General features: G+C 44.2%; 1 protein-coding gene across 6 annotated transcripts in view; it reads right to left on the bottom strand.

The window, feature by feature from the left end:
* Window positions 1-17283, bottom strand: part of LOC143964536 (E3 ubiquitin-protein ligase RNF213-like) — a 955032-nt gene that overhangs the window by 658063 nt on the left and 279686 nt on the right. The window lies entirely within an intron of this gene.

Here is a 17283-nt window from a genome sequence, read left to right as displayed (position 1 = left end):
TTTTTTACTTTTTGCTATAATAAATATCTCATTTAAAAAAAATATATATAATTTTTTCCTCAGTTTAGGCCGATACGTATTCTCCTACATATTTTTGGTAAAAAAAAATCACAATAAGTGTATATTGGTTGGGTTGTGCAAAAGTTATAGCATCTACAAAATAGGGAATAGATTTATGGCATTTTTTCATTTTTTTTTTTTTACTAGTAATGGCGGTGATCTGCGTTTTTTTTCTTTTTCGTGACTGCGACATTATGGCGGACACATCAGACACTTTTGACACATTTTTGGGACCATTCACATCTACACAGCGATCGGTGCTATAAAATTGCACTGATCGCTGTGTAAATGTGACAGGCAGGGAAGGGGTTAATACCAGGGGGCGCTGCAGGGGTTAATATGTTCTCTATGGGAGTGATTCTAACTGTGGGGGGAGGGGACTTACAAGGAGAGGAGACCAATTGGTGTTCCTCTGTACTGGGAACACACTATCGGTCTCCTCTCCACTGACAGGACGTGGATCTGTGTGTTTACATACACAAATCCACAGTCCTGCTGTGTTCCCGGGCAATTGCGGGTGCCCGTTGGATATTGCGGCCGCAGGGCACGCACACCGGGTCCCGATCGATTTTTTTTTCGGGAGCAGTGAAACAACAAATATGAAATATTCCTTTAACCACTTCCCGACCGGCGCACGACAATGTACGTCGGCAGAATGGCACAGACAAGCATATGGGCGTACAGGTACGTCCCTTTAAGAATGCCGCTGTGCCATCTTGTGCGTGCCGGTTGGGACCCCCGTGAGTCTGGTCACTTAACCCCTACACTGCCACCCCCTGGTTAACCTCTTCACTGCCAGTGTCATTTACACAGGAATCGGTGCATTTGTATAGCACGGATATAGCACTGATTGTTGTATAAAACAATGACAATGGTCCCAAAAATGTGTCAAAAGTGTCTGATGTGTCTGCCATAATGTCGCAGTCGCAATAAAAATCACTGATCGCCGCCGCTACTAGTAAAAAAAAAATATTAATAAAACTATCCCCTATTTTGTAAACGCTATAAATATTGCGCAAAACCAATCAATAATCACTTATTGGGATTTTTTTTTGTAGAAGAATACGTATCGGCCTAAACTGAGGAAAAAAAAAATTTTTTATATGTTTTTGGGGGATATTTATTATAGCAAAAAGTAAAAAAAAAATTAGTTTTTTCAAAATTGTTCCTTTTTTTGCTTATAGCGCAAAAAATAAAAAATGCAGGGGTGATCAAATACCACCAAAAGAAAGCTCTATTTGTGTGAAAAAAAGGACGTCAATTTTGTTTGGGAGCCACGTCGCATGACTGCGCAATTATCAGTTAAAGCAATGCAGTGCCGAATCGCAAAGCGTGGTCTGGTCTTAAGCCAATAAAATGGTCCGGTCTGAAAGTGGTTAAATTTTGTACCTGGGGGGTGTCTATAGTATGCCTGTAAAGTGGCACTTTTTTCCCATGTTTAGAACAGTCCCTGCACAAAATGACATTTCTAAAGGAAAAAAAGTAATTTAAAACTACTTGCGGCTATAATGAATTGTCAGGTCTCGGCAATACAGATAAAAGTCATCGAAAAAACGTCATGGGGTCCTTTGGGTCTGGTGTGGATATTAAGGGGAACCGTGCGCCAATTTTAAAAAATGGCGTGGGGGTCCCCCATACCTGACCCTTATCCGAGCACGCAACCTGGCAGGCCGCAGGAAAAGAGGGGGGAAAGAGAGCGCCCCCCCCCTCCTGGACCATACTAGGCCACATGCCCTCAACATGGGGAGGGTGCTTTTGGGTAGCCCCCCAAAGCACCTTGTCCCCATGTTAATGGGGACAAGGGCCTCATCCCCACAACCCTTGCCCAGTGGTTGTAGGGTTCTGTGGGTGGGGGCTTATTGGAAGCTGGTAGCCCCCTTTATCAAGGGGACCCCCAAGCCACGGGGAAGCCATTGGGATTGGGAAGTCCCTGTGCTTCACTCAGGTCACTCAGGTACGTAAACCTGTGGCCTCGCCCCCCTCTGACCCCCTCAGGAAACCATTGGGAAGTCCTCATGTGTCAGAGGGGGCGGGGTCACCCGGGTATGTCACCCTTTGGCCCTGCCCTCAGTTATAATAATAACTGTCATCGCGTTGAAGTGTCATAAGGTGGATGCCTCCCATATTTATTTTTTCCACTCCGTTGTCGGAACAAGAGAAGATGAATGGACTTCGTGGGACATTTTTATTTTTTAATAAATGACTTGTCCCAAGATGTGTCTTGTGGTTTTTTAACATTTTGATACTATTTTTGTGAAATGGTAGGGGTACAATGTACCCGTTACCATTTCAAACAGGGGTGGCCGAGATCTAGGGGTCCTCTTGTTAAAGGGGGCTTCCAGATTCCAATAAGCCCCCACGCCCACAGACCCCCACAACCACCGGGCAAGGGTTGCGGGGATGAGGCCCTTGTCACCATCAACATGGGGACAAGGTGCTTTGGGGGGCTACCCCAAAGCACCCTCCCCATATTGAGGAAATGTGGCCTGGTACGGTTTGGGGGGCATTCTCTCGTCCCCCCTCTTTTCCTGTTGCCTGCCAGGTTGCGTGCTCGGATAAGGGTCTGGTATGGATTTTTGGGGGGAACCCCCACGTCATTTTTTTGTAGAAATTTTGGCGTGGGGTTCACCTTAAAATCCATACCAGACCCTTCAGGTCTGGTATGGATTTTGAGGGGGACCCCTACACCATTTTTTTTTTAATTGTCACAGGGTTCTCTTAATATCCATGCCAGACCTGAAGGGCCTGGTATGGAATTTGGGGGGACCCCCATGCAATTTTTTCTTTCAATTTGGTTCGGGGGTTCCCCTTAATATTCATACCATAGCCAAAGGGCCTGGTTTGGATTTTTGGGAGGACCCCCATGCCGTTTTTTTTCAATTACTTTTATCTGTATTGCCGAGACCCGAGTAGTTTTAAATTACTTTTTTTCCTTTAGAAATGCCATTTTGTGCAGGGACTATTCTAAACAAGGGAAAATTGCCCCTTTACAGGCATACTATAGACACCCCCCCCCCCAGGTACAACATTTATAGGAGTATTTAACTTTTATTTTTTCACTTAAAGCATTATTAAAATCACTGCTCCCGAAAAAATTGCCATTTTTAAAACTTTTTTTTGCATTGATACATGTCCCCTGGGGAAGGACCCAGGTCCCCAAACACTTTTTATGAAAATAATTTGCATATTAACCCTTAAAATTAGCACTTTTGATTTTTCATATTCTTGTCCCATAGACTTTAACCGTGTTCACGTGTTCGAATAAATTTTTTGCCTGTTCGCATGTTCTGCTGCGAACCGAACTGGGGGGTGTTAGGCTCATCTCTATTTGTCAGTATGCATGATCCATCCTAGGATAGCCTGCTTCACTTTCGTCATCAGAAAGATTCCTTTTGTGCAAATTCACAACAGGTTATCCGTTGATTATCCAGGATTAGGCGTTCCATGCACTGAATGTTCACAGGAATGACTGGTGTGGGCAGGGAACCAACACAGCCGAGATCGTCACTGATGGATGTATACAGCAATTTTTTAAACTTTTACACCATTCAAATGTCTTACTGTGGCTGAGCGTCTCCAAGTCGCACTGTACTTGAAGACTTCGGTAGATATCAACGGGTTTTACTCCTTCATTTACAAGAAACTCTATCACCACACGCTGTGCCATGCACGCACTAACACTGTTGACTACCATCTTGATTAATGGTCTCTGGACTGGCCCGGGACATGTGTGCCATCTATCAGTAATAGGGGGTGAACAGTCATTGGGTATGGCTGTTTAGCACGTGATCGACCGTGATGAAGTCACGACCGATCACAGGTGGCTCCACCCCCACTGTGCATGACGTGAACGCGAGGAACACTGCTCGTCACCGACGCTGGTAAACAGTCATTGGCTGGCTGTTTACCCACGTGATCGGCTGTGATCGCTTCACAGCCGATCACTAAATGTAAACAAACCGCGGTAACGAGATGTTACCAGGTTCTCCTCCTCACACACCGATCGTGTGTGAGGAGGAGTTGCGGTAATATCTTGTTACCGCTTACAGTGTACACTAATCACACTGATTGCCCCCCCAATAAAGAGGATCTGTCACCACCCATCATAGTACCTGTCACAGTCCATCAGAGTACCCGAGTACCTGTCACAGTTCATCTGAGTACCCGAGTACCTGTCACAGTCCATATGAGTACCTGAGTACCTATCACTGCCCTTCAGAGTACCCGAATACCAGTCACCAGGCCATCAGTGTACCTGTCACAGCCCATCAGAGTACCCGAGTACCTGTCACAGACCATCTGAGTACCCGAGTACCTGTCACAGACCATCTGAGTATCCGAGTACCTGTCACAGTCCATCTGAGTACCCGAGTACCTGACACAGTCCATCAGAGTACCCAAGTACTTGTCACAGTCCATCAGAGTACCCGAGTACCTGTCACAGTCCATCAGAGTACCCTAGTACCTGTCACGGTCCATCAGAATACCTAAGTACCTGTCACAGTCCATCAGAGTACCCAAGTACCTGTCCAGGTCAATCAGAATACCCAAGTACCTGTCCCAGTCCATATGAGTACCTGAATACCTGTCACAGTCCATCTGAGTACCTGTCACAGTCCATATGAATACCTGAGTACCTGTCACAGTCCATATGAGTACCTGAGTACCTGTCACAGTCCATATGAGTACCTGAGTACCTGTAACAGTCCATATGAGTACCTGAGTACCTGTCACCAGCCCATCAGAGTACCCGAGTACCTATCTGCAGCCCATCAGAGTACCCGAGTACCTATTTGCAGCCCATGCCTCATAGAATATACTTTGGGGTGTTTGCTTTCCAAAATGGGGTAATTTTATGGGTAATTCCACTGTCCTGGTGCTCAAGGACCTTCAAAATGTGATAGGTAGGAATGAAATTAGATGTGTAATTTATGCTCCTAGCTCGCCTGAAGGTTCTACTTCAATGTTCGGCCTCTCTATGTGGCCAGACTGTGTAAAAGTCTACCACACGTGGTATTGCCATGCTCGGAAAGAGTAGCAGAATGTGTTTTGGGGTGCTATATACATGCTATGTGTTAGAAATATCTTATAAATTGACAACTTTGTGTAAAAAAAAAAAAAAAAAAAAACTTTTTTTTTCCCCACATCTTCCAAAAACTTCTGGGAAAAAAATGAACCATTGAAAAGACTCATTATGCCTCATAGATTATATGTTGGGGTGTTTTATTTCCAAAATGGGGTCATTTTGTGGGCAATTCCATTGTCCTGGTGCTCCAGAGCCTTCAAAAGTGTAATAGGTGGTTGTGAAATGAGATGTGTCATTTTTGCTCGTAGAACGCCTGAAGGTTCTACTTCAATGTTCGGCCTCTCTATGTGGCCAGGCTGTGTAAAAGTCTCACACATGTGGTATCGCTATACTCGGTAAGAGTAGCAGAATGTATTTTGGGGTGTAATTTGTTGTATGCATATGCTGTGTGTGAGAAATAACCAGATAATATGACAATTTTGTAAAAAAATAAAAACGGCCGATGTGGACGCTCTGAGGAGTGATGAACCCCTGGACTACTGGGTGGGCAGGCTTGACCTCTGGCCAGAGCTTGCCCAATTTGCAATGGAACTGTTGGCTTGCCCCTCATCCAGTGTCCTGTCCGAAAGGACGTTCAGCGCAGCAGGGGTGAACGTGGCCGATAAGCGCACTCGCCTAGCTCACGACAGTGTTGACTGCCTCACATTTCTAAAAATGAATGAGACATGGATCTCAGAGGCATTCAACACATGTGACCAGTAGACCATGTATATCTCTATAAACGATTTATTTAATCGAGCACACAGACCTTTTTTCTACATTTGGCTAATTTCCTTGTACAATAAAAGCACACCGTACTATATGCCCGTACCCTCCTGTTTGAAGAGGTTGAGCAGTGTCATATTTTTGGGTCCCGCAGCGAGTTGCTGGTATCATTGCTGCTGTCAGTGCTCTCTATCACGGTGCTGGTGTGGTCTCAGTGCTCTCTATCACGGTGCTGGTGTGGTCTCAGTGCTCTCTATCATGGTGCTGGTGTGGTATCAGTGCTCTTTATCACGGTGCTGGTGTTGTGTCAGTGCTCTCTATCATGGTGCTGGTGTCAGTGCTCTCTATCACGGTGCTGGTGTGGTGTCAGTGCTCTCTATCATGGTGCTGGTGTTTCGTCAGTGCTCTCTATCACGGTGCTGGTGTCAGTGCTCTCTATCTCAGTGCTGGTGTCAGTGCTCTATATCACGGTGCTGGTGTCAGTGCTCTATATCACGGTGCTGGTGTGGTCTCAGTGCTCTCTATCATGGTGCTGGTGTCAGTGCTCTCTATCACGGTGCTGGTGTGGTGTCAGTGCTCTCTATCACGGTGCTGGTGTGGTGTCAGTGCTCTCTATCACAGTGCTGGTGTGGTGTCAGTGCTCTATATCACAGTGCTGGTGTCAGTGCTCTATATCTCGGTTCTGGTGTCAGTGCTCTATATCTCGGTGCTGGTGTCAGTGCTCTCTATCACGGTGCTGGTGTCAGTGCTCTATATCACGGTGCTGGGGTCAGTGCTCTATATCACGGTGCTGGGGTCAGTGCTCTATATCACGGTGCTGGTGATTATCTCCTGCACCCTCTTCATAGCCTATCCTGACCTTTTCTCTCCTCCATTGCCTTCATGCGCTCCTGAGTCCTGAATTGTCAAAATTTCACATATAAAAAAAGAATGCTTGTAGTTGTCGATTCACTTCATACATGTGTTATGTCAGTGGCCATGGGTTGGGACTATGTGTGCACAGCTAGTAATTATTTTGTGGCTAGAAATATGACCTGTAGGTTTTTAAAGTTCGCCTGCCATTGAAGTCAATGGGGCCCGCCGCAAAACGTTGTGGTTCGTGAACTTTCGGCCGTGTTTGCGTTCGCAAAACGTCCCATCGGAAGTTCGTCCATCTCTAGTGGGGAGGGCAAGGGATGCCCACACGGGTTAACCCCTCTGGTAGATGGTACACTAAGTAGTAGGGTGTCTTGTTGTGGTGGATTTGAGTATCTAGGTTTCGTGACAAATTACCCAAGAGAAAAGGAAAACATATTAGATGGCAATGATTCAAAAGTGCACTTGCAGTGCAAAGTGGATTTTCCTTTAGTAAATATCCCCCAATGTGTCCAAGGTATGACCCTTTGGGTGCTCTTCTGCCTCAAGGGGAACTGGAGTCATTACAAGGGGGCATGAGGATGGCAGGATGGAGATAAAATCAAATGAAAGTTTTCTTTAAAAAGATAAAGCACCAAATAAAGCCTCAGAAAACCTTAACTACATTTGAGAAGATGTGTTTGAAGATATCAAGACTCAATTATTTACTATCCTAAATGTATAAACGAATGCTTAGCGAGGATAAAAGTACAACACCCTATTTTATCAAAGAATGGGAAAATGAACTAAATTGCAGATTTACGCCATCACAAACAAAAAAATTTATAGAAGCAACACGTTCTTCAAGTAAGCTCATCTATTTAGTAAATGTCATATAAATTCCTGACTGGATGGTATAGAACCCCGGCACGATTAGCACAAATAAATCCAGCTGTAAATAATTGTTGCTGGAGAGGATGTAAAGATAGTGGGAACATTTGTTCATATTTGGTGGACATGCCCCAAGATCAAGATATTATGGAAGGAAATAGCCCCATGGATCAAGAGAATGTCAAAGGAGCATATAGAATTAGGACCCCAGGGTATTTTTTGTTCCATGGGACTATGGATTCCATAAGAGCATATAAAAATAGTGTAATACCATACTTATTAAATGCGGCAAAGAGGAAAGTACCAAGACACTGGAAACAGGCCACAAGCCCAACATTAGGAGAATGGAGAAGGGAGGTGGATAAAATTAGGGAGGGGGAAAGGTGGATATATATATCTATCTCTATCTCGCTCTCTTTATCTCTCTCCCCATCTCTCTCTCTCTAATATATATATATATATATATATATATATATAAAATCTAATTTGAAAAAATATGGGCAGAAAGGCAAAACCATGCCCAGGACAGAAGTTATTGCCAAAAACCGAGAATCGAATGCCTTGTACACATGGTCGGAATTTGACGGAAAATGTGCGATCAGATCATGTTGTTGGAAAATCCGACCGTATGTGGACTCCATCTGACTTTTTCCGTCTGAATTTCGGACGCACAAAGTTTGAGAGCTGGATCTCAAATTTTCCGACAACATAATCCGATCGCGTCAATTCCGTTTGTGTGTAGCCTAGTCCGATGGACAAAGTGGCACGCCTGCTCAGAATAAATTGAGATGGAAGCGCTCGGTCAGGTAAAACGAGCGTTCGTAATGAATATAGCACATTCGTCATGCTGCAATGTTAAAAAATTTTAATGCAGTGCATTCTCCTTTTCTTTATAATGCTAGAAGAATGAAGTTGTTTTTCTGCTCATATTCACACAGACTTATCACAAACTTATTTCTTTATTCTTTTTCCTGATTTCATGAATAGAATATTTTTATTCGTCAGATCTCCTGAATCATTTTGGATTTTTATCTTTTAATTTTTTTTTTAATTTTGTGGTTGCTTTTTTAATCAAGATCTCCTCCTTTTTTTTACATTTTGGTCATCTTCGTAATTTTTTTGGTGTGTTTTGTGTGTCAACTTACCACAACATCATTATTATCTTTTTATTTTATTCTCTCAAGGAGGTTGGTTGGTGTTGGTGACTTTGTATTTTTGAAATGTACCTGCCTACTCTCAAATAAACTGTCCTTTTTTGAAGTAAAATACATAGGCAAGTATTTCTTTTACCAAAAAAAAAAAAAACGTCATCTGCATCTCCTGATCTCAGGGAATTCTGGACCTTCTTGCGCACCCTCAGATATGTACTCCTCAGGCCACCAATTTTGGCCTTCACATAGGTGATGTCTGCCGTGGGGACCATTGTCTTCACCAAAGCATACATTTTCTCCAGCACTGCCTTCCTCTTTCTTAGGTCCTTAAAAAAGGGGTGGTTCACCTGCCACAGGCAGGGCAGCTCCCTGAGCATATCAATGAATAGGCCCAGAAAATGTGGTTCCTTGAAGGGATCCATATTCTCTGCAAGACACAACACAAACCATAATGTCAGGCTAAACTCTCCTAATCTTGTCCCAAAATAAGCCTCAATCTATAAGCAGTATAGGCTAGTGATGTACCAAGTTAAAATTGAACCTTCGTTCGAACGATCGGTGCTTCAGTTCCCCCTTCCTCCACTCACAGATCGTACGTACGATGCACGGATGTTAAGTTTTATATACAGTGCGTATGCATGAAACTCCTCCTGCTCCTGACGTTCTTTCTAGTCTATTCCCGCCCCTTCTCTTTTGGTGCAGTGGGGAGAGCACATGGAGACACAGCAGGTGCATGATAATTCCACTAACGAGGAGGAGGACGAAAGCCCGGAGCCAGAAACGTCCCGATCCGGAGGCGATTTAAGGCCTCAAATATGTCTTTTGTAGAGATGTTGGAGATGGTGGACATATTAAAGAGGAATGACTATGATGGGAAGTATGGACCTTACCGAAACCCAAATATCAGAAAGGCCAAGATCATGACTAACGTTGTGAAGAGTCTTGAGAAGAATTTGGGGGTACGACGATCCAAGGATCAACTAAGAAAATGCTGGTCAGACCTGAAACTGAGGGAGCACGATCAGTACAAAAAGATCAAGCGAGTTCTTCAAAAAAGTAAGTAGTTGTCGCGTGTTCATATTATTATTATTATTATTATTATTATTGCTTCCATACTGCTCTATGTGCTTTTATTTAATGTTGTACAGTTTAAAATGGCCACTTTCATGTTCATGGGTTCAACAATCATTCGTAGTAAACATCGTTTGGTCGCACACTTCAAATAGGATGTTTTGGCAAGTTGCAGGTAACTACATTTGTTCAGACCTTTTTCAAGTCAAAGGAAGTTTGTTGTCTAGAGGGCTTTGTAATAGAATGAAATGCAAACTTGATTCAGTGTAAAGGAGAGGATACTCAGTAGCTGTTTACACATCTGGACTCAGGCGTACTAGTGTGGGACACCAGAACACCCTTTTTAGTAGGGTGTCCCCCACACGTGCTCCAGTGGATACTATAGGGGTGTCTCCATCTGTCAAACTTGCACAAAACAGGTTAGTATTCCAGCTTTAGAAAGTCTCTAAAATAATGTTTTCAGCTTTGAACTCTGCCAAAAAATTGTACGACACTTCCAAGCAATGTTTCATATTCCTTTTTCTGGCCTCAAATATCTGTGTGCTAAGTATTCCTTTTTTACATTCTCATAGGGAAGAGAAGACTCTGGGCGTCTGAGGACACCAGGGACCCCACACCTCCCAAAGAAGGGGAAATCCCAAAAGCACAAGCAGAGAAGGAGGAAGGAGAGGTTGTTGAAATTGGTGAAATTGGCACCACAACAGGTGAGTGTCTGAGACCACAACTTCAGGTAATCAATGTATGCCTGCATATTTATAATACATTGTGTGTTTTTTGGTTTATTTTTAGGTGATGTGGATGTTGTGGAAGAAAAATCACATTTTACCAGTGAAAGTGCCCAGATCATCATCGTGGAGATAATGGGGTGTATTCGCGATTTAGATAATCTCAAGAAAAACATCAATGATGTTCAACAAAAAATGAAGAACATCATTGATGTTTTAGGGAGATTCTGAAACACACAAAACTAGCTAGCATCCATTTTAGTTTTTAAAAAACACTTTTATATTTTGACAAAAGCCAAATTTGGAAGATGCACACAGTGTATCAACATGTGCCATCTCCCATCATGGGGGATTAATGTACGCATTTTGTGGGTGCAACCCCTTCCTCACTACTAAAGTGGCTGAGATGAAGGGGTTGCACCCCCAAAACACGTACATTGATCCCCCATGATGGGAGATAGCACATGTTGACATTAGGCATGGGATCAGAAGGAAAATGCCCAGTTTGATTCGCAATTTGTGTGCATCTTCCAAATTTGGCTTTTACAGGGTTGACACCCCATGTGATGAAGGCAACATAAACACAGTTTGGACATACTCATGTCTGATATTGTCTTCACTTTTCAAAGTTGAACTTTGTAAGTTCCTGAGTTCTGTATGTTATGCTTTGATACATGCCTGTTTCCACAAAAACAGCACGTTATATTAATGTTACCAAAAATAATGTTAGATACACCAAATATGTTGTTTTGTTGTAAAAACCCTTTTATAAATGCACCTGTGAATGTGCTTTGTGTAAAAAGTTTAATTATCAACAATGTGTGGCTTCCTTTTTCAATGCGCAAAAGCAGTATTTGTAATAAAGAAGTTGATTTCTGTGACAATGGGTGTTATTTACCAAAGGCAAATCCACTTTGCACTCCAGTTGCAGTTTCAGGTCCACTTTTGCAGTGCACTTGTAGTGCATAGTGGATTTTCCTTTAGTAAATAACACCCACAGTGCTTTAGAATTTTACCCAATCATGCCATTTTCATGACTACACACATTTCTGTCATGGTGCTGAAAATGAGCAATATTTTGTCAGTAATGCACTACATACATTAACAACAAAAACAAGGTGTGTGTGTTTTGCACTGTTGAACAAAAAGGCCCAAAAAAAAAGAAAGAAAGCTAGGAGACACCTAACAAACCCAAGCAGTAAATGAAAACAAATATTATTGCAGTTTGAAAGTGAAATGTATTAAAAAAATGCCTCTCAGACATATCAATGGCCCCCCTACCCACAAAGTACTCCATGTATCGGTTTCTGACCTCGCGGGAGCTTTGGCGGGGGGGGCAAGCCAGGACTCCCAGCTTCAAGGGTCGCCAGTTTGGCATGTTCTGGTAAGTCTGCGTCAGGCCCAACTGAGGCCACCTAGTTCGGAGAGTACTTTTTAAAAAAAATTGTGCAGAATGCAGCAGGAAAGCACTATATGGTTCAATTTATATTCCGCCATGTGGATGGGTGTCAAAAATAGGCGGAACTGGCTGGCCGTTATCCCAAAAGCATTCTTCACCACTCTTCTGGCTCTGGTCAGCCGGTAATTAAAAACCCTCTGGTCCGGGGTGAGGGTCCTCATCGAGAATGGCTGCATAAGATGGTCCCCCAGCGCAAACGCTTCATCCACGACGAAGAAGAAGGGGAGTCGTTCCACATTCTCCTCTGGAGATGGCAAGCCCAAACTGACACTCTGGAGATGCCAGTAGAACTCCGTCTCCACGATCACTCCACCATCCAACATCCGGACATTTTTCCCCACGTCCACATATAGGAAGTCGTATGTCGCTGACACCCCCGCCAACATCATGATACTATTATACCCCTTGTAATTATAATAGTAGGACCCCGAGTTGGGGGGTGGGACGATGCGGACATGTTTCCCATCAATTGCACCTCCACAATTGGGAAAGTCCCAACGGGTGGCAAAGTGGGAGGACACAGTCTGTCATTCCTGTGGCATTGAAGGAAACTGTAGAGTCAAACAAGAAAAAAAAATAGTAATTTTGCATATCAACATTGCAAGCAGGTTAGACACAAACATTTTTGGCCAAGATCAGCATAACATTTTTGGAAATGAGTATTTAAAGCCAAAAGTATAAGGTCTCTTTGTCAGATTCCTCTTCTGATGGCCCATTGAAAAAGATTAGGGGAGGGGGGATGTTTTGAGAGCTGAATGCATAAATAATGTGTGATACTTTGGCCAGCCCCTCCTTACTTACACTATTGGCAGCCCACTGGACAGGTAAGTAGTGTCATAATTCCAAAAAACAAAACAAAAAACAATGAACAAATGGAAGCACATTTTTACATTCAGCTATTACCTATCAAGATAATAATAGGAGATAGTGTGTATTGGGTTTGGCAAAGTCAGCAGATAGATGATTGATATCAGCTGACTTAGCAGTTGGGGGAGGGGGGGTCCTAATGAGTTTGGCCCACCAAAAAAAAAAGCCTCTGGCACTCTGGCAAGCTGCTTGAATTTAAGCCCCTGTACACACGTACATTCTGCCAACCAAATCCGTCGGATTTTGTCCGACGGATTGTGTCCGAAACTGTTGCATACACACGGTCGGACCAAGTTGTCTGATTTTGCGGTTGCCAAGAATGCGGTGACATAAGCCGTGTACGGCGGGACTAGAAAAGGGAATTTCAGTACCACGTCCGGCACCCTTTTGGCTCCTTCTGCTGATCTCGTGTTAGTAGAAGTTTGGGAAGAGACGATTCGCGCTTTTCACATTAGTGATTCAGATCGCTACTGCTCTTCAGTTTGTGCTTGTGTTTGCGTATCTGATAATCAGTGTGTGCAGTCATTAAGTATTTGTTTCTCATTGTGGACTATATCTTGGTATAGTACGCTTTGAAAGGCATTTTTTATTGTCCGCTTGCTTCTGCTATTCAGGTCGTCCTTTCAGGCCTTGCTGTTTATCGGTGCTTTCTGGTGTCCGTTCTGACCAGCCGACCGTTTTCAAACCATGTTTCGTCTACGTACTCGTCGTACAGTTTGTGCTGTGCAGGGGCTTTGTGTTGGGGTTCTTACTTTGACACAAGCCTGGTCCATGAACAGGGAGGGGAGGCGTTTGTGGACCAAGAATTGGTTGCGCCAGCGTCACCAGTTCTCGCACATGCCTTCGCTCCGTGAGATCCGCGAGAATAATCCTGATCATTTCAGGAATTTTTTCCGGATGACGGACCCCGTTTTTCACTGTCTGCTGGCTTTGCTGACCCCTTATATCACCAGGCGGGATACCTGCATGTGGCAAGCCATCACTCCGGAGCAGAGGCTCATCGCCACGTTGCGCTACTTGGCGACAGGGAGAAGTCTTCAGGACCTCAAGTTCTCTACAGGCATCTCCCCCCAGGCTCTGGGGATCATTAATCCAGAGACCTGTTCTGCCATCATTCAGGTCCTGCAGAAGGACTATATTATGCTAAGTTTTATCCTTAAACATCACATTCTATGTATTTCATGATTGCTAATGTCTTGCATTTCTTTTCTCATTCCCTAATTACCATCATTGCAATATGCTCTAATTCATATACTCTGCCCCTCTGTCCTCATGCATATTTGCCTCACTAACTTCCCCACCATGCTCTTCTTGGCCCAAAAAACTATAGTCTAGTCACTTAACAATGTCTTTTGGCAGCTCCATAGTATTGCTTTCCCCTAAACACCCCCTAAAATGTCTACAAATGTGATGTGTGTGCTTCAATTCATGAAAAGTTACCTTTTTCTTATTTTTGGAGTTGTGCCAAACTCATTAGTAACCCCCCTCTCCCCAACTGCTACCTCAGCTGATCGCAATCTTCTATCTGATGACTTGACCAAACCCAATACACACTATACCTACCTTTTTCATGATCACATTTATGGACGAATTCACCAAAGCATGTAGTGTAAGGGCCTGCCTCAATACTTTCAAATGCTATTTTTACTTTTTTAACACATTAATTTTCTTGCTATGTAATAGCAGAATGTCAAAATGTGCTTCCATTTTGTTATTATGACACTTCTTACCTGTCCGGTGGGCTGCCAATAGTGTAACTAAGGAGGGGCTTCCCAAAGTATCACACATTATTTAGGCATTCAGCTCTCAATCAAGTGGAGAGGGTTACCTGTCCTAAACATCCCCCCTCATTTTTTAGCAAGGGCCCATCAGAGGGGGGGGTGGGGGTGATGACTCTCATAAGGGGACCTCATACTTTAGGCTTTAAATACTCAGTTCCCAAAATGTTATAAGAATTTTGACCAAAAATGTGGGTGTCTAATCTGCATGCAATGTTGATTTGTCAAATTACTAATTTTTGTTCTTGTTTCACTACACAGTGTCCTTCAACGCCACAGGAATGGCAGACTGTGGCCTCCCACTTTGCCTTTTTTTTTTTAAGTTGTGCCTTTTTCACCAACAGTGCAAACCCAAGTTCAGAGCGAGATGAGGGGACAGTCTCTTCTTCAGATAATCCAATAATGTTGTGGGTCTGCTACACACACACCTTGTTTTTGTTAACTAATGTATGTAGTGAATTACTGACCGAAATCGTGCTCATTTTCAGCACCATGGCAGGAAAATTACATGATTGTCCAAATTTACATCTCACTGTGGGTGTTTTTTACTAAAGGCACATCCACTATGCACTACAAGTGCACTGCAAAAGTACACCTGAAACTGCACTTGAAGTGCAAAGTGGAGTTGCCTTTAGTAAATCACACTCCTTCTCAGCACAAACTCAAATTTGACTACAAATACATTTTATGCGCAATGAAAAAGGAAGCCACACATTGTTGAGAATTCAACTTTTTAATACAAGCACATTCACATGTGCGTTTTGAAAAGGTTTTTACAACAAACCAAGAGATTTTGTGTATCCAAAACAGAGTTTAATCAGAATTTTGTTTCCTTGTTGTTTTTGTGTAAACAGGCATGTATCAAACCGTAAAATACAGAACACAGGAACTTACAAAGTTCAACTTTTTTTTTTTTTTTTAAAAACAGGAGTGCTTTATTGCAAAAATATCATATCAGAATACAAAACAACATAAGGCATAGGGACAACTCAATCGTACCGACAAGCAATTACAGATTAGCATGGTAGTTCAGAGTGTCATACAATAGAAGACGGATATTCGGATACCCTTACAATGGGGCCCTGAGCATATCATTCATCAATATACATAACACAGAAGATATACCCAAACCTATAAGTTTAGAACAACCCAGTAGTCATCATTGGAAGGATAAAGAGGGGGGGGGGGGGGGGGCGAGGGAGGGAGGAAGCAACATCCAACTCCATCCTCAAGTGGCTGCCCCGGAGGTCCACGGGAGCCAGATCTTGTCAAACTTCCACGGACAACCCCGATTAAGGTACGTTAGTTTGTATAATGGGAGGGCAGCATCAACTGCGCGTTCCCATCGGGCTACACTAGGGGGGCGCTCCGAGAGCCACTTGCACAAAATCGCCTTCTTCACATAGAAGAGGAGATAGGAGGTCAATAGTTTAGAGTAGTATGGCGTGAGTTCATCCGGATGAATTCCCAATAGGGCAAGTTCAGGGGTCCGAGGGACCCCCAACCCCAGCCGTATATTCAGGTGGTCAAACACGCCTAACCAAAAGTCCTCCAGCCGCCGACACTCCCAGAACATATGCAGGAACGTTCCAACCTCAGTTCGACACCTGGGGCAATAGGGGTCCCTAGTGGGATATATTCTGGACAAACGTACAGGAGTGAGGTACACCCGATGGAGAAATTTTGTCTGGATGAGTTTATCACTCGCTGATATGGCCAGTTTGGTGCCCCTCTCCAAGCATTCCTCCCAGTCCTCCCTCTCCAGAGCAGGGATATCGGCTTGCCATTTGGACCAAAGCAAAGTCAGCCTCGCCGGTTCAGCCGGGAAGACCACCCGGTACAGATCCGAGAGAGGTTTTTTTGGGCCCTCCCCTGTGAATAAATCCTCCAGGGGAGTAGACTGCAGGGTTGGGGACACAGGGAACTGAGCTCTAACCGCATGCCGCAGCTGGAGGTATCTGAAATACATCCAACCAGGCAGAGCGTGCAATTCAGCCAGCCGAGCAAAAGAAGGCAGCCCTCCCGACGACAGGATATCGCCCAGCGTAGAAATTCCAAATCGCACCCAGACCTGCGGATCCGGGATTGACCTAAAGTGCGGCAGGGTTGGGTTATCCCACAGTGGCTGATCCGGAGACCAGCAGTCCGGTCTCACAAACCTCCTCCCCGCTACCCGCCAGACCCTGAGCGTCGTCCTCGTCGGGGCGGGGAGCGCCGTGTTTGCCGCCACCCCCCTGTAAACTAGCCCCTGCAGGTCCGTAAGCGAGCCCACAACAGCCGCCTCCAGCCTCACAGCCCCGTTCGATCTCGACGCCACAAACCACCACGAGACCGTAACCAGTATGGCCGCCCAGTAGTAAGCCCTCAAATTGGGGAGAGATAGGCCGCCCACACTCGTTGGAGACTGTAGAACAGATCTAGCCAGCCTGGGGGACGATCCGTTCCATATAAAAGACCCAATGAGCTTATCCGCCTCCCTGAAAAAAGACCCCGGAATCCAGCTGGGACAATTACGAAAAATATAATTAAATTTAGGGAGGAGTACCATTTTCAAAAGATTTATGCGCCCTATGAGATTCAACGGGAGTCCGGACCAGGATTGGCACCTCTCCCGCAGGGTGCGGAGAAGAGGGAGGACATTTAGAGCATAATATCG

This window comes from Lithobates pipiens, unplaced genomic scaffold (genome assembly GCF_037356315.1).
Source record: "Lithobates pipiens isolate NorthernLeopardFrog02 unplaced genomic scaffold, aLitPip1_a1.2 Scaffold_8, whole genome shotgun sequence".
Lineage (NCBI taxonomy): Eukaryota > Metazoa > Chordata > Amphibia > Anura > Ranidae > Lithobates > Lithobates pipiens.
The sequence above is the reverse complement of the archived record's forward strand: the minus strand, read 5'-3'. Positions and strand labels throughout refer to the sequence as shown.